This window comes from Xyrauchen texanus, chromosome 27 (assembly GCF_025860055.1).
Source record: "Xyrauchen texanus isolate HMW12.3.18 chromosome 27, RBS_HiC_50CHRs, whole genome shotgun sequence".
In the NCBI taxonomy this organism is placed as follows: domain Eukaryota; kingdom Metazoa; phylum Chordata; class Actinopteri; order Cypriniformes; family Catostomidae; genus Xyrauchen; species Xyrauchen texanus.
Window position 1 is genome coordinate 29,151,357 of NC_068302.1, and position 26,523 is coordinate 29,177,879.

General features: G+C 41.1%; 1 protein-coding gene and 1 pseudogene across 1 annotated transcript in view; one reads left to right on the top strand and one right to left on the bottom strand.

Annotated features, from left to right (window-relative positions):
- Positions 1-984: 984 nt before the first annotated feature.
- The window catches only part of LOC127620564 (neurogenic locus notch homolog protein 2-like), a 73,214-nt pseudogene continuing 47,675 nt past the window's right edge, over positions 985-26,523 (bottom strand).
- The window catches only part of LOC127620568 (uncharacterized protein C1orf21 homolog), a 156,825-nt gene continuing 142,200 nt past the window's right edge, over positions 11,899-26,523 (top strand). Inside the window, exon 1 of the mRNA XM_052093723.1 lies at positions 11,899-11,908. The gene's annotated coding sequence lies outside the window, so the exon portion shown is untranslated. The remainder of the gene's footprint in view (positions 11,909-26,523) is intronic.

The following is a 26,523-nucleotide window of genomic DNA, read 5'->3' on the forward strand; positions in this document are numbered from 1 at the left end:
TAAGAAATGTCATTTAATTGAAGTAGATGACAGAATTTCTGAGAGCAAACCTGCCACCCTGTGGAATTCTTCTTTAATAAAGCGCACAGGTTTATGGCCAGGGAACTGTACAAAAGTGTGTAGAAACAGTTTCAGTGCCATGCATACTGTACAAACGGCTCTACACACTGTTGCCTTTCCCACAAAAAGCGCAGAGCAATACAAAGAATTTGTTCGGCGCTAAGCGCAAACACATATGTGTGTGTGTATGTGTGTGTGTGTGTGTATACATATAGTGTTAATATAAAACAAGCATTATAGTAAGTAGACTAAAATTAAAAGGACTGTTCATTGAGTGAAAAATCTCAAACTCAATCATCCAAAGGGCATTAAAATTAATCAGAATTTCTTGATTCATATAAGAATGCATTTGATTCTTCTCCATGCATAGTGTGTTTATAAACAAGGTTTCGTATGTATGAATGCATAAGGAAAATATTGAAATTCTGTGTCATTTTTCGTCCCGGGAATGGAATTAAATTTTTCCAGGACGGATGGCCGAAAACCGTGACAATCCTGGCAAATGTGAATAGGAAAAGTCACAGTCAGTGTCATTGATTGTAATCAATAATTAACTAAATAAAATATACATGGGGAATGCTTTCATATAATGCTAGGGCATTTGATAGGCACCAGTGGTTTAGTAGTGTCTGAAGAGGTGGCCATATTGTGAATGTATGAAAGACCCACATTTTTTCCTACTTAGAGATATAAATTAAAATGATTTGATTTGATATCAAAAGACAAAGGCACTAACCCCTCACCCAACAACTTTTGGGCCAGTTTTTATGTAAAATCCAGGGCCAATTTCTCTTGCCAGTACGCCCCTGCACTAGGACTTCAGGTTCTGCTACAGTTCAGGGTTGCCAATTGTGGAAAGTGAATGTTAAAGAATGGGGCATTTAATTAAGCAATCCTTTCTGTCAGTGTGTAAGCTGCGGAAAGGGACATTTAGCCATATTCATTTGAAAAGCTTTTCCTTTATTTGTGTTTCACCTCTATTGTAATCAACTTGCTTGGTTTATTTCCAAAACAACGGCTTTTGTTTTTTAATTAATACATATTCAACTACAAAACACTAAGACAAAACAATTACTTCATTCTAGCATACTGTATGCATATATTTGGTGAAAAGTTAAAGAAGGTACAATCAGCATAAAAAATTAACAATAACAAATTTATATACAGCACCTACAAAAATTGTTTGCATAACATTTGGGTGAAAATTCAATGCTCCTAGAGCCTCTTTTGATCTTTATTTGGTTGACTAAAACCCATTAAATCACTCAGATTTCAGTACACTAAAGGTTGCACTGTTGAAGTTATGGTCATAAGTGCTACAGGAGGGACCATGTGAGAACATATTACTTTTTTTTGCGTCGTACAATGATATGTAAAGCCACATATACTGATGCAAATTATTTCAGAAAACGTATACATTGTATGGAGATCACATTACAAAAAAAAAGCTTTCTGTTTGCAGAAGTGGGTTTAATGAACACTCATAATATTGACCTGGAGCAAACAATATCACATATCCACCTATTAGAACAAATACAACATTTTCATTAGACGTTAAACAGTATTTTGTCACTGCTTTGTCTAATGTATGAATGGATTTGAAACACTATTTTGAGTGCTTATTTGGTGTTTAGGAGACCCAGGGGCTTTATTGTGCAAAACATAGAAAAGTGTGATTGTACTAATCAGTTTTATAAAGCTTTGCTTAAAAACACAAAACAGCTAAACAGTACAACACTGTATGAAGTATGATTTGTAAATTACTAAGTGATTCAAATGGTTGCACAGACATGCTGATTGTAATTTAGATAAAGAAAAGACATGACAAGTATTTAAGTCTTGTAAATCAGAACACAAAAAGGTAACTTCAGAACAAGTTAAATTGCTCAGAATATTAATATAACACTAAAAGCCAAAACAAAACAAATAAAATTGTAACAATGGTTACAAGTACATTGTAAAAGGCACTGATAATATTTGTCTAAACATTAACCTTTCTTTCCATTCCCTGAAGACTAATCTAGGTTGACAATGGCTGCTGGAATTGCTCTCCAAACTTGCATCGGTCATGTTTGTGCGGCCACAGAATACTGCATACCATTTCAAAAGAAACAAAATGGAACCCATTCTTATTTACACACCTCCTTTTACCTATTTTAAACATTGGCAAGGCAGAGGATTAACCATAATAGAATACATTGAAATACATAACAAGTGTAACATTTTAAGTAACTATTTACACCACAGTTTAGCTCTGAACCACACATGATTGAGATGTATGTGGGCATGAATGTGGAGCTCATCTAGTCCACATTCATGCAACCAATCTAAAAACCAAAGTTTCCACCAATTAATTAAAGAAACGTTCAATTAATACAAAACAACAAGGCAGGTGATCTAAGGGAAAACTGATGAAAAGCGGACCCATAACTTGAAAAGACATATAAAATGATCAATCAAGATCGATACCAAACTAAGCATATCTGGCTTTAACAAAAACAAACAAACAAAAAAAAAATATATATATATATATATATATATATATATATATATATATATATATATAAAAAAGAGACTGCAGATTATATCATATTATATTATATCCTTCAAAAGGGATTAAAAAAAGTACAAACCTCCCCGCACCGGGGACATTAACCACAGATGAGACGCCTTAGCTTGGCAGTGCGATCGCCCATAGGTAACAGTGCCTCAGATTGTAGATGGCTCTTGGATTTGTTTAAAAAACATCCTTAAAGTTTTTTATCTGCTTAAAGAACAAGAATTGTCAGTTGAGTCCGATCCAACTCTGCGATTTCAAACAAAGGGGCTCCTTGGTGGTAAAATATTTGGGCTAGTTGAAATGTATAATATAAAATACCACAGTAAACATGCAGACCATAACAATGACATAAAGAGCGGTTAAAAAAGTTTAGAGTGCACTACAGAGGTCCATGTTCCTACGCATACACACTGCTGCGTTGCGACTGCTGGGACTGCGCCGGCTGCACAGACTGCGACTGGGGCTGCAGTTGGGCCTGATCAGGAATGTGTTTGTGACAGGAAGGAGGCAGTGTATGGGGGTTTCCTAAAGGGGTGGGGCTTGTGGTGACATCAGACCAGTCTGAGTTGGAGTGGGGGGATGAGGAGGACCAAGGGTCGGGTGATTCGGGCGAAGGGGTAAGGTAGGGGTGTTCGCTGGTAGGATGTGCTGGGTGACCTGGGGTGGTTCCGTCAGATCCAGCAGTTGCGTAGCTGTGCTGGGATGGTGGGGTGGGATATTTATCCACAGGGCTCTGGCGTGGCTGATAGGATGCCATCTGCCGTGCCTGCCCCTCTGCCAGCCCATGCCCATGAGAGAGGGTGTGGTTGTGACCATGGGGGTGCTGAATGGTGTGCGACAGGCTGTGTTGCATCCCCACATCAGGCATGGGGTACATCATGCTCTGATTGCAGTGCAGATGCTGGCCTTGTTGGGCATGTGCCTGCCCGTGGTTCTGCCCCTGTGCCTGAATCTGCCCCTGTGCCTGCAGCTGCCCTTGTTGTGCCTGCTTGAGGAGGCTCTGCCCGCTGCCTGTTGCCATCATCTGGAAGGTGACAATGGGTGGGAGCTGTTCACGGCTCATGGTGACATTCATCGGGGTGAGCATGCCAGGGCTATGGTGCTGCTGCATGCCTGTGTGGCCTGTGCTCATCTGGCTGGGTGGCATCAGGCCAAATATGTGGCTATTGTAACTGTGTTTGGCCAGACCCACCCAGCTCTGCTGCTGGCCCAGCATGTGACTGACAGGGGGCAGCATGGGCCGTGCAGATGGGCTGCCCAGCAAAGGAGGAGAGTTTGCCACAGTGGAGGGGGTCACAGCCTCTCCGGCATATGAGTGTGGAGACTCCAGAGAATCGACAGGCGACATGGTGACTGAGCTCTCAGAGAGACCTCCGGCTGCTTTCGTGACATTACCTCCATTAACTCCACCCACCGCCACTACAGCTGGGCCCTCTCCTCCGGCAGGCTTCTTTCTCCTTTTGGCTTTCATGTCTTTCAGGTCTTTGGCTGTCCCAGCAGCAGCACTGCCCACTTTCCCTCCTCCTCGACGATTTTTTTTGCCCTGCGGTCCTGGACGCATGCCGATAAATCCTGTCCCATTGGCCCCACAGACCATAGAGGAGTGCCCTCCACCATTGCCCATGTGGTTGGGCCCAGAGTGTGGGCTGTGCACCAGGTTGTACTGATCCAGCAGACGCACAATGTCATGGTGCATCCTTTCTTGGGCTGTGTCACGTGGCAGGCGGTCAAGGTGGTCGGTGATGTCACGGTTTGAATAGTGATCTAGCAGAACTTGAGCTGCTTCAAAACTGCCCTCCCTTGCAGCCAGAAACAAGGGAGTCTCTTCCTACAGCGCAGAACAAACATATTTAAAGTGTATATAATATAAACAAACACATACTGGAGAGTCCTTGTTCTTACCTTGTTGTCCTGCATGTCTCGATTTGCTCCGTTCTTAAGCAGCACCAGTGTGGCTTCCACATTATTGACAGCAGCGGCCCAGTGCAAAGCCGACTTACCTGAGTAATTATAAGGCACAAAAAACAAGATTAAATTAGGCATAATTTTTATTTGTAGAAATTATTACCTTACCATTCTTTTGTCATGTAAACAACACGTAATAATTCTTTACATTTCATAATGTTAAAATTTCATAATGTTAATGTGTTTGTTCAAATCACCATGGTCATCCACAGCATTGACATCTGCATGGCAATGAACCAGTTCCTCCACCATGCCCTCCACTGCCAGTCTGGCTGCCAGGATTAGTGGTGTTGTGCCATCATTCATTCGGGCATCAAGATCCGTGGCACGGTTTCGGATAAGAATCTATTCCAAAACACGTAACAGTAATGAGCGGCATATTAACACATGGACAAATATACAGTCTGAATAATATTATGTAAGCAGTAGATCTAAATGTACGTTTGTTTCTACAACCAATAACCAATAACAGCCCAAAAGCATCATATTCCAATGATCAATTGGTATGAGTAAGACTGAAACTAAAGATTAACCTAAACACATCTTAGTAAAGTCTATTCACATGGTTACCAGACTTGACTTGATAAGTTTAAGCTCCCTAAAGTCAGAGAGATTAATTGAGATTTGAATGAATATTATTTCAAATATCTCGAAATCTTTCTAAATAAAAGTGAGAGTACAAAAAAAAGAAGTCGGAAAACCTTTAACAGTCAAAAAAAGAAAAGAAAAAAGAAAAAGGGACTGAACAGAGCATAACAGAGGACTTGTCCGAACAAAAGGGATGATGATGGGCATTGCTAAAAGGTGAACATGAGCAAGATGTAGTTCACGGTGGGATGGAAAATATAAGCAGACAAATCTGTGACTTGAGAAAAGAAATTAAGACAGATCTTTGACCAGATGGTTGAGTCACTATAGACTTTTCAAGGCCTGGATATCACAATTAAAATATTCCCTGATATTTACAGTTTTTCATGACCTTCGGAGCCCAGCTATTGTGTATGAAATTAATGCTTTGATCCATTCAACTCGGAAAGTTGGATTTTACTACTTCCTATAAGGAAAAGTGCCATGCAATGCCAGTTGAAGTCTGAATTCCAAATTGGAAAATCTTACGGAAATGTTCAACTCCGATATCGCCAAGATGCAGGTGCTTGACGTCACATAAACATGTTGGCACCCCGGGAGATATAAAAAAAAGTGATAAACATTCACTTTTAATAAATATTGATATTTATTCAATATTAATTAATATGAAGCATTAATATTAATATTAACATTAATGCTTCAGCATTGTTTATCTGTTGGGTTGCTAGGAGATGTCTTTGGTAACAGACAAACCCCTGCTAAGCTAACGGGAGCATTGCAGTTTTGTTTGCTTAAATTTCATCTTCCGAATATCGCTCAATGGAATGTATTTATGGTTGGAGGTTGGAGATATCAAGTAGGTATATCCCACATCCGACTTGAATGTAGGCATAACCTTAATAGGCAGATGAATGGAAGCACATCACCTGGAAGACTCCTTGGGCGTCTGCTGCCACGGCCGCATGTAGAGGCGTGCGGCCCATTTTATCATGACCATTCGCATCAGTACCAGCATCCAGCAGTCTCTTGGCGGCATCTGCGCGGGCATATCGTGCAGCGAGGTGAAGGGCGGTCTCTCCGGTGCGGTCCGTCTGGGCATTGAGTGATGCACCTTGTCCAATGAGGTCAGTGATGACATTTGTGCCAGGCTCATCTGCGCCACTTTCCTCCTCCTCCTCGCCCAGCATGCTGCCACAATCGGGGCTGGTGCCATTCCGAAGAGATGCCAGCATGAGAGGAGTGAAACCATCTATGAGATATAGAGCAAATGCTGACTTTTTTGCTAATTGCAGAGCAGATTGACATATACACTTCAAATATGATAACAAACATGGTAACCTACAAATGTGATTTGAGTGATCCTTTCAGAAATTTTTTTGGACCCTCTTAAAACTGTATATACTGCTGAGCACTTTGATGCTTAATGGATGTGTAAATGTGGTCTCAGTGAATTCACCTGGTCCTTTAACATTGACATCAAGGCTGTCCATGTCTTTGTCTGCTTGAGGGGGAGTGAGTGTGATGTCAGCAGCTTTGTGATGCTGCAAAGTCCACTCTCTCCGGTCCACTCCTCCATCCACACCAACAGAAAGCAATGGCTTATCCTCCATCTGTGGGGTGGGATGGATGCATTCAGATTGATCAAACGTAAAGAGATTTGTTATTGTCATCTTCAGGGTAGTGGGGGTAGTGTATGTTACCCTGGGTTTCTTAGGTAGGTGATCTTCCTCTGACCAGTTGTGGGTGGAACAGCCATCCATCATTCCTACATCCTGTGGCTTCTGCATGTTCCTAAAAAAGGGTGAAGGAGGGAGTGAAAGAAAAGGAAATAATTAGAGATGCCACCTGAAAAGGGACACTGCCTAATATTAACACATTGATGAAGAATTCCAGTATGGCTTTATATAAAATATAACTAAATTAACTGGTTTATGAGGCAGCAGGCTTGTGTGACAAAACTACATTTCCCATCATTCTCTGTGGCAGCATGAGAATGATAAAATCTACACAGATAAAGCATCAATTACACACCTAATGTGCATCATTTGTTGTTCAATTTGATGCATTAGTAAGTGATAAAGAAATTGCCCAACACGTCCATTTTATTTACTTGATCACACAACACATCATAATTAAAACTTCAGAGCGCATTAAATAGAAACTTCCCAGGAGAACTTCAAGGCAGCATGTATCTTGAGATCATTGTGGAACTTAATTTACATACTTCATGCCAAAATCATCCTGCCCAACTGGCTCTCTGCGTTTGCTGTCCTTCTTTGCCAAGAAGCCATCAGGCAGCCATAAAGTCCCATGTTTGCGTTTGCGCTTGGCAGCCAACACACCCAGCACCAGAATCAGCATGATGATAGCTGCTGCCACTGCAACGAGGTACAGGAGGGGGGGCACGGTTGGAGGATCCTCGTGATCACCTAAGGTGGAAGACGACGATTAACAAAGATTTAAATAGAGTAAATCACACTGAAATCTATAAATCCATTTAGCTATGACCATAGAATGTGTTTTGGAAGTTTACTTACTGCTTACGGAGTAGACAGGGTATGGCAATTCAAATTTCAGGTACTCAGCTGCTATGAAGGCCGCCGCCTGGTCTGCACTGGAGATACATTCTTCTGAGTGCAGAGAACACTGTCGATTGTCGATCTCCAGGTAAACCTTCGATCTAAAGCACAGACACATCCAAAACCATGCTAATTTAAAAATAAACACTTGTTTTTAGGATCTTTAGACACTTTACCTGGAAAACCAAGACAAAAATACAGATACAAAATATATTTTTTTACAGTGTTCACAAAGGATTAGCAATGTTTAAGTATGTGTGAGGGACGTACCCAATAACTTCCTTCTCCAGCTCTCGTTTTCCACGCAGCTTCATAGTAGCAGCCCCATCTTGTATGTCACCCTGCTCCATTCTATAGTATGGGTACACCATAGGCCTCTGCTGCTCATCCAGCTTGAGTCGCAGGTTGGTGTGCAGGAGTGTCCCCAAAGAGCGCAGGAAACCCTTCAGGTCACCCAGCAGCTCCTTGGGCTGCAGCAAAACCACGATCACCAGAGTGCCATCAGCCAGCTTTGGAGAAGTGTCTGTATCACAGTCTAGACCATCCCAGCCACATGCTTCTGTGTTACAGCCCTGGTTACAATGACCATTGGCATAATGATCTGCACAGTATCTGTCGTATCTGAGATTAAATGAGGGTGTAGAGAGCATGGAAAGAGTGGGAGAGAACAAGAGTTAGGCCTGTTTAAACATTTAAATGACACAAGAGCAGCATGGCGCTGCATCCCAGAAATGGCATGGAAAGTAGAGTTCTGATGTTGAACTCTTTTTGCTGCACAAACAAGCTGAAATCTGCAGAGAACATGCTGAAAATGCACTATAAACATATGTTTTAAATTTTTTTTGCAAAATGGGCTTTATGAAATAACATAAAATAACAGACATCTTTGAAAAGTTACATAAACTGTGAATGACATCCAAAAAACAATTTTCTATTCAGTAAATCTGACTGAATCTATACAATTAAGTTGTTTACAGGTACACTTTGGGATCTGGATTCTGTTTTGTGTAAATTAACTACTTTCGGTTAAATTAGAAAAACTAGAAAATTACACTAAAGTGATAATTCTTAATGGCTTACTCACAAAAAACAGTGTACAATTTATTGTCATTAAAGGAAATAATCCATGTAGCAACCCAGAATTCACTTTACTTTTGGTACAGATAACTCAGTTACACAGCAGAAACACTGTAAGTGTGAAAGCACAACATCATTAGCAATGGCTGTTGCTATTAACATTACTGTGGGATGTGGATGTCACTTAGGATGTGTGAAACAGGCCTTACATGCAAATCTCTCTGGGTAAAGAAGTTATTCATTTATCATCTGCCCATTTTATCCAAAGAAGAGCAGTGCTCTTCTGGAGTATGTGAGGTATAATGGGACACGTACTTGCAAGTGCTCGGGACTGAAGATGAACCTTGGCATTCAAAGCTGTCGAAGAGGCAGCCAGCGTTGTCACACTCTGGGTCACAGTGTCCGTTATGGAATAAGTCCCAGCAGCGCACAGAGGCTGTGCAGTTCTTCCAGGGCTTATTCCAGTGTAGACTACAGTCGCCCCCATCCCACTCACACTCCGCGTTCTTACACTGTGGGTCACAAACTTTGTCTCCCGCCCTCTGCTCACATTCCACATATGGGCAGGTGGGAACAGGCTTGGGAATTCTCAATTTATTTTGACAGTTTAACCCGCTGTAGCCAGGTGGACAGCGGCAACTGTTGGAATCACGTGGATCTTGGATACAGCTTCCTCCATTTTGACACATGCAGGGTTTTTGGGTGGTCTCGCAGTGCTGGCCGGTAAAACCAACTTGACACCGGCACTCTGGGCGACCCAGCACGTTCACACATTTCCCGCCATTCTGGCAATGCAAGCTTGCACAGGTGTACATCTCAAAGTCACCACAGTTGAAGCCAGAGAAACCCTGAAAGAGTCGCACAGAGAAATCAACCGTGAGATGCCAAAAATAAACAGTGCTACGGCAACCGATTCAGCAAGGTGCTATTTTACAACCAAATGGATGGGCCCTAGTCATGCAGCAACAGTGAGTGAAAAGAGAGAATATAAGATGAGCTAAGAGAGATCAGTGGGGTTTTTTTTATTTCATACCTGATATGTGCAGACTCTGTCTTTAGTGTAAGCATGAGAATAGAAAAAGAACAAGCAGTCTTGAGAAAAGAAACAACTTAATGCAAAGCAGAGTCACATGCAGCCGTTAAAGGGGAGATCAGAAAGCACAGTAAGAGACACACAACACAGTCACTTAAATATTCTCTGCCACCTCTCAACGAACTATTAGTGAATATTTGATAGAAGCTTTCTGTATTTATAGAAAGTTAATACACAAAGATTGGGAGAAGTCAAGGCAATGGATGTAAAGGATGAATTTCACAAAAAATATCCAGGTTATACTTAACCATAAATAATAAAAATAAAGAAATGCATAAAGAAAATTAGGCCTATTTCTGATAATTTTTACATTGTGAGCATTTGCATTACAGTAGGCATCTGAGAATGTTCATTTTCATTAAAATAATGTCAATGCAAAAAGTCCTAAAAGACCTAAAACTAGGCTTAATTTTCTTTGAACTATGTCATTTTTACAGGTGATAAATTATCCATTTTGGACAGTTTCCATGAAATTCACCCTAAAATATTTGAATATTAAATACCATGCAAATGTATGCGCACGCACACACACACAAAGACACTGCACTTACAGACTGGCAGGTGCAGCTGTATCCATGTACTGAACTCATGTTCATGTCACATCTGCCATTGTGGTGGCATGGCTTAGATTGACACAGATCCACCATTGACTCACAGTGTCGACCTGCAGGGAGGATGGAGAGCAGGTTAAATTTTAATCATCTCAATCAATATTTCTCATATATAGAATATAGTATATAGAAACATCTGTTTTTACCAATTGGGAAATGTTCCCACAAAAATCACCTAAGAAACTGAAAGGACTGTGACACTAAAACAAAACCTCACCAGTGTAACCGAGACGACAGCGGCAGCGATAGTCATTGTCGAGTGGCACGCAGTCGATGGTGCCGCGTGGGTGGCAGGGTCCAGACAGACATTCGTTCACATCGCCCTCACAATGTTCTCCAGCAAAACCAGGTGGGCAGGAGCAGGTGTACCGCCCCACACCATCCACACAATGCCCACCGTTCAGACAACGTGGGCTGAACTCTGGGGCACATTCATCCACATCCACTTCACACTGCAAACCTAGAACAAAGAGAGAGGGTCAGGGAATATCAAGTTATTTTTACTTGTTTCATTCGCCAATCCAAGAGTGGTCTTGTACTTCATACTGACACAAATTGTAGTAGATGCAGCATTACACAGAAGCAAAGGTTTTCGGTAAATGATGCAAATGTAGAAATACCCTTTTTAAAGCACAGATTTTTTCTTCCATGATAAAATTATATAACAACCAAAATGTCCGATAATAGGCAGGTTACTGATGTAAAGTGAATAAGGTTCAGCTGGAAATGTGATCTTAACATAGTAGCCAATATGAGGGAGAAGCACCCTTTGATAGAATGAACAGGCCACTGATATGACTGGAATCTTCTTCTCATGTGAGTGTACAACATTCTAAACATCTCTCAAAAGTACTATTCATTTCTATAAGTCTAAAACTCTTTATAAGTGGAAAAAATTACTTAGTGCACCTTTAACAAAAATACACACATGGTCGTACCTTTGGTGCCAGGAGGGCAGGCGCAGGAGAACCGGTTGATCAGGTCAATGCAGGTACCTCCATGGCGACAAGGATTTGATTGGCACTCATTAACATCATATTCACAATTCACACCCTGATAGCCAGCTTTACACTGAGTGAGAGAGAGATGGGTTTAGAGATTAGAAGATCAAAAGAATGTTATTGAATAACAATATATTGCTATTAATATGGTCTTTAAAATGTGTTCTCAGAGTGGAAGGACACATTCAATCCAGTTGAAATTAATTACTATTATCAAGTTCTTTTTGTGATATATTTTAGTAAGACAGGATGGTTATACCTGACAGTCATATCCTCCCTGGTAATCCTTGCAGGTGCCTCCATTTCTGCAAGGGTTGGACAGACACTCGTCCACCTCCTTCCCACAGTAACTGCCCATGTAACCTCTCTGACAACGACACTGGTGTGTGTGGTCTTTATCCACACACCGCCCTGCATTTTCACACACCATGTCCACCGTCACACCTAGAGAACAAGAAAGCCCACAAAATAGCATTAATACTTTAAACACATAAGAATTACAGTATGTCACTGTGGTTATGGGGGCGTGACTGAGCGTTGGTTTGTAAATGGAGAGCGAGGCCAGCAGGAATGAATGGGAAGGATTCACACCTGTGTGTAATTTTCCTAACAGCTGTTCTGTGTTTCAGTGAGCGGCGTTGGGGAGATAAAAAGGGAGACGAGAAGCCCAGAGGGGAGAGAGACCTGATCCTGTGTGTGTATGTGTTCCCCGTTTAGCTGAAAAGCAGCAGTTTGTTTATGTTTTAGCTGAAAAGAATTGACTTAGTTGTGTTCTGCTGAAATGAATTCAAAATAAAACATAGGTGGACTGTTTAACCAGCTCCCACTTCCTTCTTCCACCATCAACAAGGGACTGTGTTACAGTCACATACACATACATACCGAAACTGATCATAACACAAAGATTCAATGAAACACATCACTCATTTATCATTCCTGCATTTAAAAACAGTTAAAGTGAGATAAGTGAGTTCGAGAGACAGTTGAGTGTCTGATATCTCACCCTTGCTAATGGCAATAGCCTGGCAGGACATGTTGGGGATGTCGCAGTACAGGCCTGTCCAGCCGTGCTGACAGCTGCATCTCCAGTCCATCTCCTTCTGGATGCACGTACCTCCATTTAGACACTTAATCTGACTGCAAACGTTAACCATTGACTGTAGAGTGAAACAATTAGTCAAACAACTGAAATACTTGCAGACAATCAATACAGTTTGTGTTATGATATGTCATTATATAACAGTACATTTGGCTTCGTTCTCTCTTCAGAGTACCGTAATCCAGGGTTTTTCCTGGGACAAAAATGGTCTGCAGTGGTGGCTACTTGTTGTAGGTACACAGTCATCCACATCCGTGATGCAATATTTATTTGTTATTTTTTTACATAATTGCAATAAATTCATTTTTAAGGTTTGTACTTCAAGATACTGTGGAGAATCAAACTAACTTTTCTTATTTCTATAGGGCTAGTTCTAACTTTTATTAGTAAACCCATTTACTAATTTGGGACTGTGCTTCTCTAGTGAAAATGTTTGTAATGACCTAATCACAGGAGAGACCATGGATGGTTCCTTATTACAGTAGTTAATACTTGTTAGTCTTTCTTAAAAATAAGCCATTTGTTCAAAATTTCGCTCTGACTGCCACCGAAAAAAATTCTAATGAAGGAAAAACTGTAATCCATCTCTCTCTTTTTCTTCCTCTTTTGGAATATCATGGAAGCATAATAGTGGATTTATTCTATCGCAGTTGGAGCAAATGGGAACACAAAAACAATCATATTTTCCTATGATCTTCTATTCACCACTATAGAAGTTTCCCCATTTTCCCACTTTCCAAATAAAAATGTGCACAAAAAACAGCCATCTTATGGCAAATCACACTGAAATGAGTGGCTAGTATGTTTTTATATATAAATATTTGTATAGTTCTAAGGAAGTCAATATCTTGGATCAACATCTGTGATTGAGTAAATTAGATCTGTGATTGAGTAAAAATTTATTCAGGGGTGTCAAAATAAAAAAAAAGTTGTGTAACATCAGCAGTGTGGGTTTACGTTTCAAGAATGGACAAAATGTTTTTTCTTGTTTTTTTGTACCTCACAGGTTTTTCCATTGTATATCAGTGGGCAGGTGCAATGGAAGGTCCCCAGGCCATCTATGCAGGTGCCGCCATTTTTACAGGGCTGAGAGTCACACTCATTCAGTTCAAACTGGCAGAACTGGCCCGAAAAACCTTGTCGACAGCGGCAGGAGAAATGGTTAATTCCATCCACACATGTTCCATTGTTGAGACAGGAGCTGTGGAGAATTAAAAATAAAATTTAGAATGAAAGTAAATGAACTGAAAATAAATAATTAAATACATTATTTATAAAAATTATTCTATAAGAAATTTCAGTCTCTTTGAAGTATGATTTATAATCTCATAAAAAAGTGTCCAAAAAGAAAACATTTTATTTACAATATATATTTTATATAATAAACTTACGTCTCAGTGCAATCTGGGATATCACGTTCACAGTTGATGCCGTCAAAGCCAGGCCGGCACTCGCATGTGTAGCTGTTTACATAGTCCGTGCAGCGGCCTTCATTCCAGCAGGGGGTGCTAGCGCACTCGTCCACCTGCTCCTCGCAGCGATCACCAAAGAATCCAGCCCTGCATTCGCACAAGAACCGTCCTACTTCATCCACACACGTACCACCGTTGCGACACGGATCTTGAGAGGGAAAGAAAACAGTGAGATTAGGCTTGAAATGTGTGAAAGAAACACCTTAATTCTAATGAACAATTTTGCTGATGCTCTGAGGGATTTGCAAAAGGGATTTTTGGGATTTTCAAAGGGCTGATCCTCTGGAGTCACAAGGTGTTACAGGGATAGTTACCCAAAAATGAAATGTTTGTTTCAATTAATCTTTATACCATGTAATGAAAGTGAATGGTGACTGAGGCTAACATCTCCTTTTCTGTTCCATAGAAGAAAGGAAGTCATACAGGTTTGGAAAAAAATGAGGGTGAATTAATGATGACAGAATTCTCACTTTTGGTTACGTGTAATACTAATGTCTTACTAAAAGTCAATGGTTTGTAGATCAACCCTGTTGAGGTTGAACCTGACCAGATCTTTGACCACTAGGCTACACCACCCCCAGCTTCAAAAAGAGAGTGTAAACATAAGGATTTGCAGTGTTGGTCATATATCCACAAAATGAATATGGAAAAGACACATACTAGAGCTACAGTCATCAATGTTGGTCTGGCAGTTGACTCCACTGTATCCAGGCTGACACTCGCAGCGATAGCTGCCCATGGTGTTCACACACTGAGCTCCATTCTGACATGGGTTCTTCCGACACTCGTCTACATCCTCTGTGCACTGGGCTCCTACACACAAACATTAGACAAATACCATTCAGATGTTGTAGATTGTTCCTAGACTTTGACAGATGAAATCTACTTGGGCATTACAAGTCGGTAACTAAAAGGTATCTTATTTAAAGCAGCCTGTGATAGAGAAGCACCTGTTCAAAATTGCGTTGAGAGAAAAAAACACAGGTAAATCGCATCTCTGTATAAGTTGCATTGGCAGAGGTTGAGTGTGGCAGGTACTAGGACTCTAAAAGCAGCAGCCCGAGTTCCCTTCAGTTGCTCAAAATGTCAAAACGCGCTCTGTGAAGATAACGTCAAGATTTATGCACCATATCACTGTGTTTTAATAGGGAGCACATGCTTTAAGTAATCATGTGTAACAGATTTTCATATTCTGTTTATGTTTCATGAAAATAATATTTAAAAATAAGCAACATCTCTTTATGTAGCTCTATGCTGTATACAAATATATAGATTTTAGTCAGTGAGTAAAACAATATGCCTGTTGTATTCTATCCATTTATTAATGTTATCAACTGTCTATTAGTGAATATTTCTGATATCTGCGACACCCTTTGCTACACACAAATTATCCAATTCACTTTCTGAATGTTTTTCCTATGAGTGTTATAAAACAGCGGTTTGACAGTTTGACAGCGGTCCAGAATTTTTTCGGAACAATAATGTTATGATAAAAGGCAAATACTCTGAATAGGCTACTTTAAAATGCTGCTAACGCCTCTATGACTGATACTTTCATTAGAGATGTGCGGAACAACTAATTTCACTGATGTTTAAAAGAAAATGTTGAAGTCGACAAGTCTAAAAAGAAACCAACCATCAGAAAGGTAAAATTAATAAATAAATTATTTGTTAATGCACCCTATTTAAAGTACTTATTCCAAATTCCACTGAAAAGGGACATTTATCTGCGAAGAGCTTGCCTTGCATTATGATCATTGTATATTAAATATAAAACATGACATGCATTCACTGAATTAGTGAATGTTTAACAGGCATATTTATTGAAAACAATTGAATGAATAGTCCAGGAACAATAGAGCAACCCAGCCTGTTTTAAACGGAATTCACCAACTAAAAGTTACTTAACATATTGAAACGGTGTTGTGCATTAGCCATTGATCTAATCTGACAGCTATACAGTAAAGAACATTAACCAATAACAGTTACAATGTAAAAAAAAAGTAGCTATAGGATAGAAAAAATAGGCCTGTGATGTAGACTACAATAAACCTAATGTATTCTAAACATGATGTGCACACAGAATAAAAGATAGTTTATATTGATGGCCACCCCTGTGGTCCAGAAACGCAATCTATGGACTGGACCTGGTCGAAATACGGGCGCCTTCTCGAACGCCCCCGTCTCCCAGCTCCTTCCATTTGGCGGCACCGTTGACGACTCCGCCCAGCAGTCCTCAGCGGTGAAGAAGCAGACGGAGGCCATTTAACACATCCTGCCCTGCCGCAAACCTGCTGCCAGGGGCCATGCCCCATCTGCTCGCCGAGGGCGTCCTCCTGCGGCTTCAAAAAAACATGCTGCTCCGCCTCAACCAAGAGTGGGCCCAGCTCTCAGCCCCAGCATCGAGCACCCTGTAGGAAGCGCACGCCCCCCGTCTCATGGACCCCTGCGAGGACCAAGACGGCTCCCAAGCGTTCCAGAGATCGAGACGACCCAGAGATTGAGACGTTTGCTCCGCAGTTGGTAAACAGACCACGGAAGAGAACCTTCAGTTAAAAGTTATCGTCCCCTTAGTGCCCCTAGCACGGAGCTTGGATGCGTGTCTTTCACTTCCCAATCTGTCACGCTGGCTGGCCAGGACCATCCGACTCGGTTACGCAATTCAGTTTGCCAGGGCTCCGCCCCCTTCATGGGCGTCCGATTTACCGCAGTACACGGAAAATATGCCAAATCCCTGCGTGTGGAAATAGTCTCTTACTCAAAGACGCGATAGAGCCTATCCCTCCAACCGAGATGAAGAAGGGTCCCTACAGCCCTTACTTCATCGTACCCAAGGAAGAGTGGCGGCTTACGACAGATCTTGATGAGTTTTTCAACCGGGCTTTGCACAAACTCCCGTTCAAAAATGCTCACGCAAGAACACATTTAAACTTGTTCGGCATCTAGATTGGTTCGCAGCGGCAGACCTGAATGAAGCGTACTTCCTCGTCTCAATTCTAGTAGTCCTCGCGGGCCTCCAGAGACCTCCCTTCGAGCTGCTAGAATCAGTTGGATCAGGGCCTCTCTCTTAAGACTGCCCTGCTGATCACGCTCGACTCCATCAAGAGGGTTGGGGACCTGCAAGCGTTCTCTGGATTTCGGTCCGGCAGACACATATGTGATCCTAAGACCCCGACCGGGCTACATGCCCAAGGTTCCTACCACGCCCTTTAGAGACCAGGTAGTGAACCTGCAAGCGCTGCCCTGGGAGGAGGCAGACCCAGCCCCTTCGTTGCTGTGTTCGGTACGTGCTTTGCGTACCCACCTGGACTGCACGCAGAGCTTTAAATGTTCTGAGCAGCTCTTTGTGTGCTTTGGGGTACAACGGAAAGGGAACGCTGTCTCCAAACAGAGGCTTTCCCACTGGGTAGTGGACGCCATTTCATTGGCCTATCACACCCAGGCCGTGCCCCCCCCTTGCGTGTCCGAGCTCACTCAACTCAAGTAGTGTTGCGTCCTCGTGGGCACTGGCCAGGGGGACCTCTCTGGCAGACATATGTAGAGCAGCGGGTACTCTACATACCTTTGCGAGATTTTACAGTCTCAGGGTTGAGTCAGTATCATCCCGTGTTTTCTCAGGTCCGAGCCAGTAGAACTCGGTAACACACTGATGGGCTGGCCGGGTGAATCGCTTGCATATAGCGCCCTTTCCCTCGGTTGAGGTAAAATTATGCGCTTTTTCTCCCAGGAGATCCCACTCCTCGGATTCCTGGATGATTCTGTGGACGGAAAGCGTCGCCTTGTTCCCCTATCTAGGGTAACCAGAAGGATTCCGACGACTTTTTTGGGGCATTGGGGAAGGGTACGTGCAGTCTGACACTGCTGGTCACCTGTGCACGTAAAATACCTGCCCGCTCCTGTGTCAGCAGAACACGTACACGGCTCAGCGCATGGCATGATTTAAATTGGACCCCTAGTGTCGCTTCTCCGACACAACGTCGAGAGAGCGACAGACGGGGAACGTCTAGGTTATGGATGCAACCTCCGTTCCCTGATGGAGGGAATGAGACGTTGTGTCCTCCGGGCCACGTCGCTGAGCCGAGCCACTGTAGTGGCCGGACCATTTCCGGCTCCTCAGAAAAATCCTGAATGAACTCATAGTATTTCCTCACCTTTATACCCGTATGTCCGGGGGTGGGGTATGCAAATACTATCTGCCAACTTCTCATTGGCCTTTTTTTCATAGATCAGAGGCATATTCGGCGCTCAAGAGAGACCCCTAGTGTCGCTTCTCCGACACAACGTCTCGTTCCCTCCATCAGGGAACGGAGGTTACATCCGTAACCTAGACGATCTGCTCCAGATATCCTCTTTTTTAAATAATATTTGAATTATTAATTCTATTTAAAATATGTGGCAGGGTGAGCAAGAGTCAGACATAGTGGGTGTGGCATCAAGCCTCAGAGAGGCATTTATTGGAAATAATAATAAATGTAAAATGTCCAAAAGGGGTAATAAAGTGTCCAAGGGGAATAGTGTTCATAATAAAGGGGGAATCTTGCATCCTCGCAGTGAACGGGGCACCGTGAAAGGGTGGGGTAGTGTCCGTAGGAAGGCCCAGGCATGAGCTGGGTCAATCGGCCGCTCATGCTCCCCTCGAAGGTCCACAGCGCAAGGGGCGGAGGCGTCACTGGTGCCCTGTCTTCCCAGGCCCGTGGCAAGCATGAGTGGAAGGTGGCTCGGCATCCAGCCCATCAACGGCAACGTGACTCATTAACGCGTCCGGGGGTCCAAGGAACGGGTCCGGTGGCAAACCATCTCGTCCAGCTCTGGTCCCTCACAGCTCTGGTCCTGGGAGTGTGAGGATGCCAGTGTGTGCACACATGGAGATTTGAAGCCGAATCCCAGAGAAAGACGTGCGCTCTGTGTTTTAAAGACAGCGGTGATGAAGCATTATTCCCATCAGGTGTGCTTCATTCATCGCTGAGGCTTATTAATTATGCACCTCTTCTCGCTCTCCCACCCAACTCCTGTCGTGAGCCTGGCTGAAGTGCGGCCCTAAGAGACGGGGCGACGATGACGAGCCGGATCATTCCACCACAAATATGTAAAATTAATACGACAGTAATTTAAACACAGCCTCTGTAAAAATATAAAGCCAAATGTAAATGTGTCAAAATGTTGATCAGTTTAATGGGGGGAAATTTAGACCGAATAGTAATTCCAGTGTCGTCAAGCAGCATCAGAACCGTTTAGAGAGATCAGCAGTTACAGAAATACTCAAACCAGCCCGTCTGGCACCAACAATCATGCGATTATCTAATCAGCCAATCATGTGGCAACAGTGCAGTGCATAAAATCATGCAGATACGGGTCAGAAGCATCAGTTAATGCTCACATCAACCATCAGAATGGGTAAAAAAATTGATCCCAGTGATTTGGACAGTGGCATGATTGTTGGTGCCAGATGGGCTGGATTGAGTATTTCTGTAACTGCTGATCACCTGGGATTTTCACTCACATCAGTCAAAAACAAAAACCACCAGTGAGCAGCAGTTCTGTGGACAGAAATGCCTTGTTGATGAGAGAGGTCAACAGAGAATGTGGTGCCTGGTTTGAACTGACAAAGTCTACGGTAAATTAGATAACCACTCTGTACAATTGTGGGAAAAAAAATGTGCATCTCAGAATGCTATTCTGAATATACCCTACTTTAAATGGATAGTTCACCTATAAATATAAAATTTTAAATTCTTCATCATGATTTACTCAATATCATTTTGTTCCAGACCACTCTTGACTTTCTTTCTTCTGTGGAACAAAAAAGGAGATGTAAGGAAGAATTTTAGGGACTGACAGCTTCGGTCACCTTTTCATTGCATCTTTTTACATACAATGAAACTGAATGGTAGCTGTCATTCTGGCAAAAATCTTCTTTTGTGTTGCATGGAAGAAAGTCATACAGGTTTGGAACAGAATTTTCAATTTCGGGTGAACTATCCCTTTAACCATATCAAAGATATTCTTAAATAAAAATAATTAAAAGCATGAACACACAGACTCAAAGCACTTACCTTCCCATCCATGAAGGCACCTGCAGATGTAGGTGGTGTAATCCAGGGATGGCTGACACACCCCTCCTCTCTGGCAGGGCTGAGATGCACAGGGCATCAACTTCTTCTCGCAATGTCTCCCTGAGTGTGTGAGATCACAGCAGTACTGTCAGTCAAGCATGCAGAATGGACTATGTTTAAGATACTTTACTGACCCCAGAGGGGCAATTCTGGCATGTGGATATGTCACCTGTGTAAGGTAGGGTGCAGTGGCAGGTGTAGCTGTTTACTCCATCTACACAGGTTCCTTGACTCATACAAGGGTTTGACTCACATTCATTAATGTTAATCTCACAGTTAGAACCTTGAAGAGAAAGAAAAGGGCAAAAAGAGGGAGTTGGATACTGAAATAAACTTCACAGTTATTCTAAACAACTACTAACAAAGGCATATAGATTTGTGTGAAAGATAAACGCTCACAAGCCTTTACCTGAAAATCCATGGGCACACACGCATTTGTAGTTGTTGAAAAGGTCATGACAAATTCCACCGTTCTGGCAGGGGTTGGACTGACACTCATTCTTCTCTCGTTCACAATTCTTACCCTCCCAGCCAGGTTTACACGCACAGTGGTACCTAAAAATACACACGCATTTAAGTGCTCAGTAAAATGCATATTCATCTCTTTACTTATTAAAGACCCAGTGAAATCACTAGAAAAGTGCAGTTTCTTTACTGTGTTGATGTATTGAAATAGGATGTTGGGGCTGGTCATATCAATGACTCCATTATTATTATTTTTTTTAAAAGACAATAGCATTTATAGCAATTTTCACAGTCATGAACATGATTTGCTACATTATATTTACTAGTCAGAAAAAACCTGCATTGGTGGAGGGACATTCTCATTCTAAAGTGCATTTTATTGGACAAATGACTGAGTGCAAGATGAGTCATCGATATTTTAATCAGTTTTGGAAGAGATAGACTACAACTTTTAATTTTGTATATCTGTTATAATATAATTCTTTAGGAGTACACAAAAGCAAACATACATAGACTAATGCCACACTACTCCAATTTGATTTCATGGGGTGTATACTAAAGGCAGAAGAATGACATCAATGATGGATAAAGGCTGTTCCTACCCGTCCTGCTGCTCGACACATTTTCCATTCTGGCAGGGCTCGGGGCTGCAGCGGTCTGCACCTGAGTGACACAGAGGACCGTGAGTCCCAGACGGACACAAACACTGAAACCCATTCAGTTTATCCACACAAGTCCCTCCGCTCAGACACGGGCTCGAACTGCACTCGTTTATCTCCTCAGTACATCGCTCCCCTGAGCCAGAGAAGAGAAAGATAAAGAAAGAGACAGATTAACAATTATGATCTATGACTAATTCAACAAAATTATAAGACGCTTTAGAAAACCCTTACAAAAACAATTAGAATTTTCTATACTGCATTACAAGTGTGGTAATTTTGACATTGTTGTAATTTTCTTTACTGCAGTACAAGCATGGTAATTTCGATGCAGTACTACTGCAGTTTTCAAAGTCCTTTTTCACAGAAAGTCAGTCCATTTGGTGACCATCTTTGAAAGTGCAGCTCCTATCTACTTCAATAGGGAAAGACTGAAATCTCTAAGGCAGTTGGTCAATATTACAATCAAGACAATATATCAAATCAGCAGTATAATCTGACAACAGTGGTATCATTAATTGTGCTTCTTATGCTCAAACTAAACAATTCTATTTTTCAGGGAGGATCGCTAATAAGATATATTGATTGAGGTGATCTCTCTATTCAAAAGCTGATTGACTCTTTTACTGGTGAGGCGGGACTTCCTTTTCAACATCCATTGGCTGTTAGGTTTTCCAATTTCTCCTATTTATTTAAATAGAAGTGCTCTGTCTCTGCTAGATAGTCTCTGGTACTGCAGTATTACAGCATCCAAATTACCACATTTGTACTGCAATCATTTTTTGTAAGGGAACGCATTAATATAACTGAAATGTTTATTTTATTTAACACTTTTTAATAGAGAGTGAGGGAACCTGATCAAGAAATTACAGGAACTGGATTCAGACTCACATCTCAGTTCAATAATGCTAGACCAGAATAGCTGTTAAATTTACGCATTTGACAGATGCTGTCATCAAAAGCAGTTTGCAGTGCATTTAGGATGTAAATTTAATCAGTTTGTGTCTTCCCTAGAATTCAAGTCCATTACCATTACTAGCGCCATGCTCTACCAATTGAGCAGTAGGAACATTTTGCACACATGTTAGTAAATAAATGGGAGTGACCCACATTCCCACATTGTGTGCATCTGCTTGCGTGTTTTTATGTACAGGTACGTGAACAAACCTGTGTATCCAGGCTCGCAAACACACTTGTAATCATTGATTCCATCCTCACAGGTCCCGTACTGGCAGGGATTACTGGAACAATCATCGTGGTTAATCTCACAGTTCACGCCTGTGTAGAGGAGACAAACACCAAATGACAAAATGCTCAAAGGAAAAGCAGGCAGCTGGAAAAACCTGGTCCAATTTACACAGATGTCACTGAAATAACTCTCAACAAGTGTGTCAGTGTGAGTAACACTAAAGGGTATTTTTTGGTGTGTAGTAAGGTATAGTGTCCAGCAGGGAGCTGTAGTGAGCTCTGTTGGCAGTGTAACTGATAGCCATGAATCAATGTCCTAGCAAATCCAAACAGTGATGCAAGATTAATGGAGGTCTCTTAAAGCGGCTCTTTTAAAATTAAAGTGTTTGATGCACTATGTAGACATACTTAGCTATTCATGAAAAAAAAACCTCCCAGTCTACTCGGACCATTTATCGAAATTAACAGGTCATTCAAAAATCGTCATGATATTGATGGTCCACCCTAATGAATAACTGAGATGATTGACATATAAAAATCTTAAAGGTACTGTAGCAAACAGCCTGTTTAATTCTAAAAGTCAGGAAAAGTGTGGAAAATGTTTTTTGCTGTAAGAAACCTTGACTGACATTATAAAAGGACTTCAGGGGAAGAAAATAAAATGATATGAAGAGTAGAATATGGTTCCTTGAAGAACCTGTGCAAGGAAAATATCATGTTTGAGACCCACCTGAGGTGCCCGGCAAGCAGTTGCATTGGTACATGTTGACCAGGTCAACACAGTGTCCTCCATTTTGGCAGGGGTAACTCAGGCACTCCCGTATCTGCTCGCTGCAGATGGGACCCATGTAACCTGGGTGACACATGCAGATGAAGGTAGCAATTCCATCTATGCAATCGCCATGGTGACAGCGTTTGGGTTCACACTCGTTAATGTTTTCCATACACAATGGCCCTGTGAAACCTACAGAGACCAGCATAAAAGACAAGGAATTAGTTAATTGTTTAAGAAGGTCAAGTATGTGAGCACAACTTAGCACTACAAGCAACGTTAATAATACATTTTAATTACGCAGAGCAGTAAATATATCTTATGACCACAGTTTGACAAATGCATTTATATGACTTTTGAAGTTGTTTGTGTTTCTTGGATAATAATTTTTTAAATAATTGTTAAATACACATTGCAAACATAAAGAGCAAACTTTTAGATAACTAAATATTTCAGTGCTGAGCATAACCAGAAAAATCTATATTCACTGTAGAATTTTCCAACACTTTTCCATGACTTTTATGATTTTATTTATTCACACTTTATCAGACCTAGATATTGACTGGTAAAAATATGACAGGGTTTTTTTGTGCTTCTAATCTGTGTTTTCCCCACAGGGTGAAAAGTTTAAAACAGCTGAATAAACAAGCTTGTAACGGTACCTTCAGCACATTCACACTCATATCCGTTAGGTCGGTCAAGACACTTGGCCCCATTATGGCACGGGGTACTGGCACACTCATCAATGTCAACCTGACACATTTCCCCAGAGAAACCTGTGGTCAATACACACACACACACACACACACATGCATCATGAAACTGAACAGCAGATAAATAACTGACAACACTTGCTGACAGTTGAATATCTGCAGACAGTTGTCTGACTCTGTCTTGAAGATGAACTGAACATACACTGATACATTAATTGAAAAATAATCTGCAAACTGCAGCAGTGATGAATCAATCTTTCGGCACGGGTCAATATTACGACACTCACCTTGAGGACACTCGCAGACAAATCGGCTGACTTGGTCCAGACATTTACCATTATTGAGACAAGGTAAGCTGGCACACTCATTAATGTCAATCTCACAGTGCACTCCTTCAAAGCCTATGGGGAAACACACACACAGTCAGTAGATGAATATGGGGATGACATGGAGCCAAATCAGTGTCATCATACAGTTGATTACTGTGGACTATTCAGTGTATGAGCATGTGTGTGTGTATATGTGAGAACCTGGCATGCAGATGCAGGTGTAATCTCCTATCTGATCCAAGCAGGTGGCGTCATTTTGGCAGGGATTTGAGCCACATTCATTGATGTCCTGCTCACAGCGTGGGCCGGTGTAGCCCGGAGCGCAGTTACAGGTGAATGAGCCCTCTGTGTTTTTACATGAGCCACCATGTTCACATGGGTTTGGCCCTGATGGATAGAGAAAGAGACAAAGAGAAGTGAGTCAAGAAAATGGCTGCTGAAACCTCCAACAAGGAGGTCTGAAAAGGCCCAAAACCAAAGAGATTTAACAGCAATGTACAAGCAATACACTGTTACTTAATTACGCAGGACAGGAAGAAAGGTTAGAGAAACAGGGACAGATAGAGAAAAGGGTTCCCATCATTTTTCACTAAATAATTTTTGCTAACACTTTACAATAATGTTTCATTCATTAACATTAGTTAACACATTAGGTATCATGAACTAACATTTAACAATATATTTATTAAAGCTATTATTAATCTTTGTTAATGTTGGTTAATATAAGTACAATCAGAGATCCATTGTTAGTTTGTTAGTTCATAGTGCATTAACTAATGTTAACATTTCCCAAATGTATTACTATATGTTGAAATTAACATTAACCAAGATTAATACATTCTGTAAAAGTATTGTTTATTGTTTGTTCATGTTAATTTATGTTGTTAACTAATGTTAACAAATGGAACCTTATTGTAAAGTGTTTTTTATTTTGTTTCACTTTTTCACAAATTTTCATGACTTTTCCATGACCTATCCAGTCGTTTGTGACTACTGGTTTATATATATATATATATATGTATTCTTTTTTTGAGTGAGTTGAATGAAAATTTTAATTTCTCTTTTGTAAGAAAACATTTTACAACAAAGCATAACTACAAAAATAAATATTCATTATAAAAACTTTCATGACTTTTAAGATTCACATGACTTATATAAGGTTTTTCTCACCGATGACACATTCGTCGATATCCTCCTGACAGGTGCTGCCCTTGTACCCTGATGGGCAGTTACAGTTGAACTTGCCATTGACTGGGTTTGTGTCACATTGAGCTCCCATCTTGCAAGGATTACTGGTGCAGGCATCATCAATGAAACAAAGCAAGCCTTGACCATGGAAACAATCGCTATGGTTATTTAAATGTCAAAGCTTATTTGAGATGCCTTTTACAGTACATGTTAAAGTCCATTTAACCTTCCTATTGCGTTCAGAATCAGCATACACCTTTTGCATTCGCGTCTCTATTTTGACCTGGTGGAATTCATTCATTACCCCGATGGGTTTCATCTAAAACTATACTGACTATAAGTCATTAATAGGTTTTTAACTGTTCATACATGTAACAAGATTTATAGTTTTGGCATGCTAACTGACAAATCCAAAAGATATTCATTAATATGCCGTTCTTTTAGAAATAATAAAATGTATATATTTATATTTATATAAAATATACATTAATACAGTCTACGTATGAAGACATAATTTTTATCAATATTTCTGTGAAATTTAATCTAGATATAACATAATATACAATTTATATTAACATTTAATGTGAGAATTACTAATAATTTAAATTAATTTCCTATTACTCATAATTGCTCAATGCAATTTGGCGACCACCAGGGGTCGCTATGTATGTTTAATGTTCACTTCGTGTCTTCAGTTTGATAATGGGTTTTGTAGTTATTTTTATTGTCGTTGTTCATTGGTTTTTGTGTTTATTACTCCCAGGTGTGTCTTGTTAACCCTATTAGTCCTTGTGTATTTATTCCCTGTGTTCTTTGTCAGCTCTTAACCTTTCTTGGCTGTAGAGATTTGTTCTGTTTTCAGTGTCTTTTCCTCCCTTCCCTGAGTTTATATTAAGAAGCCTGCACTTAGATTCTATTCTCATTCTGGCAAACACTTGGTGGTCAAAAATTATGAAATCAATGTATTCTTTTACAACTATACTTCAACACA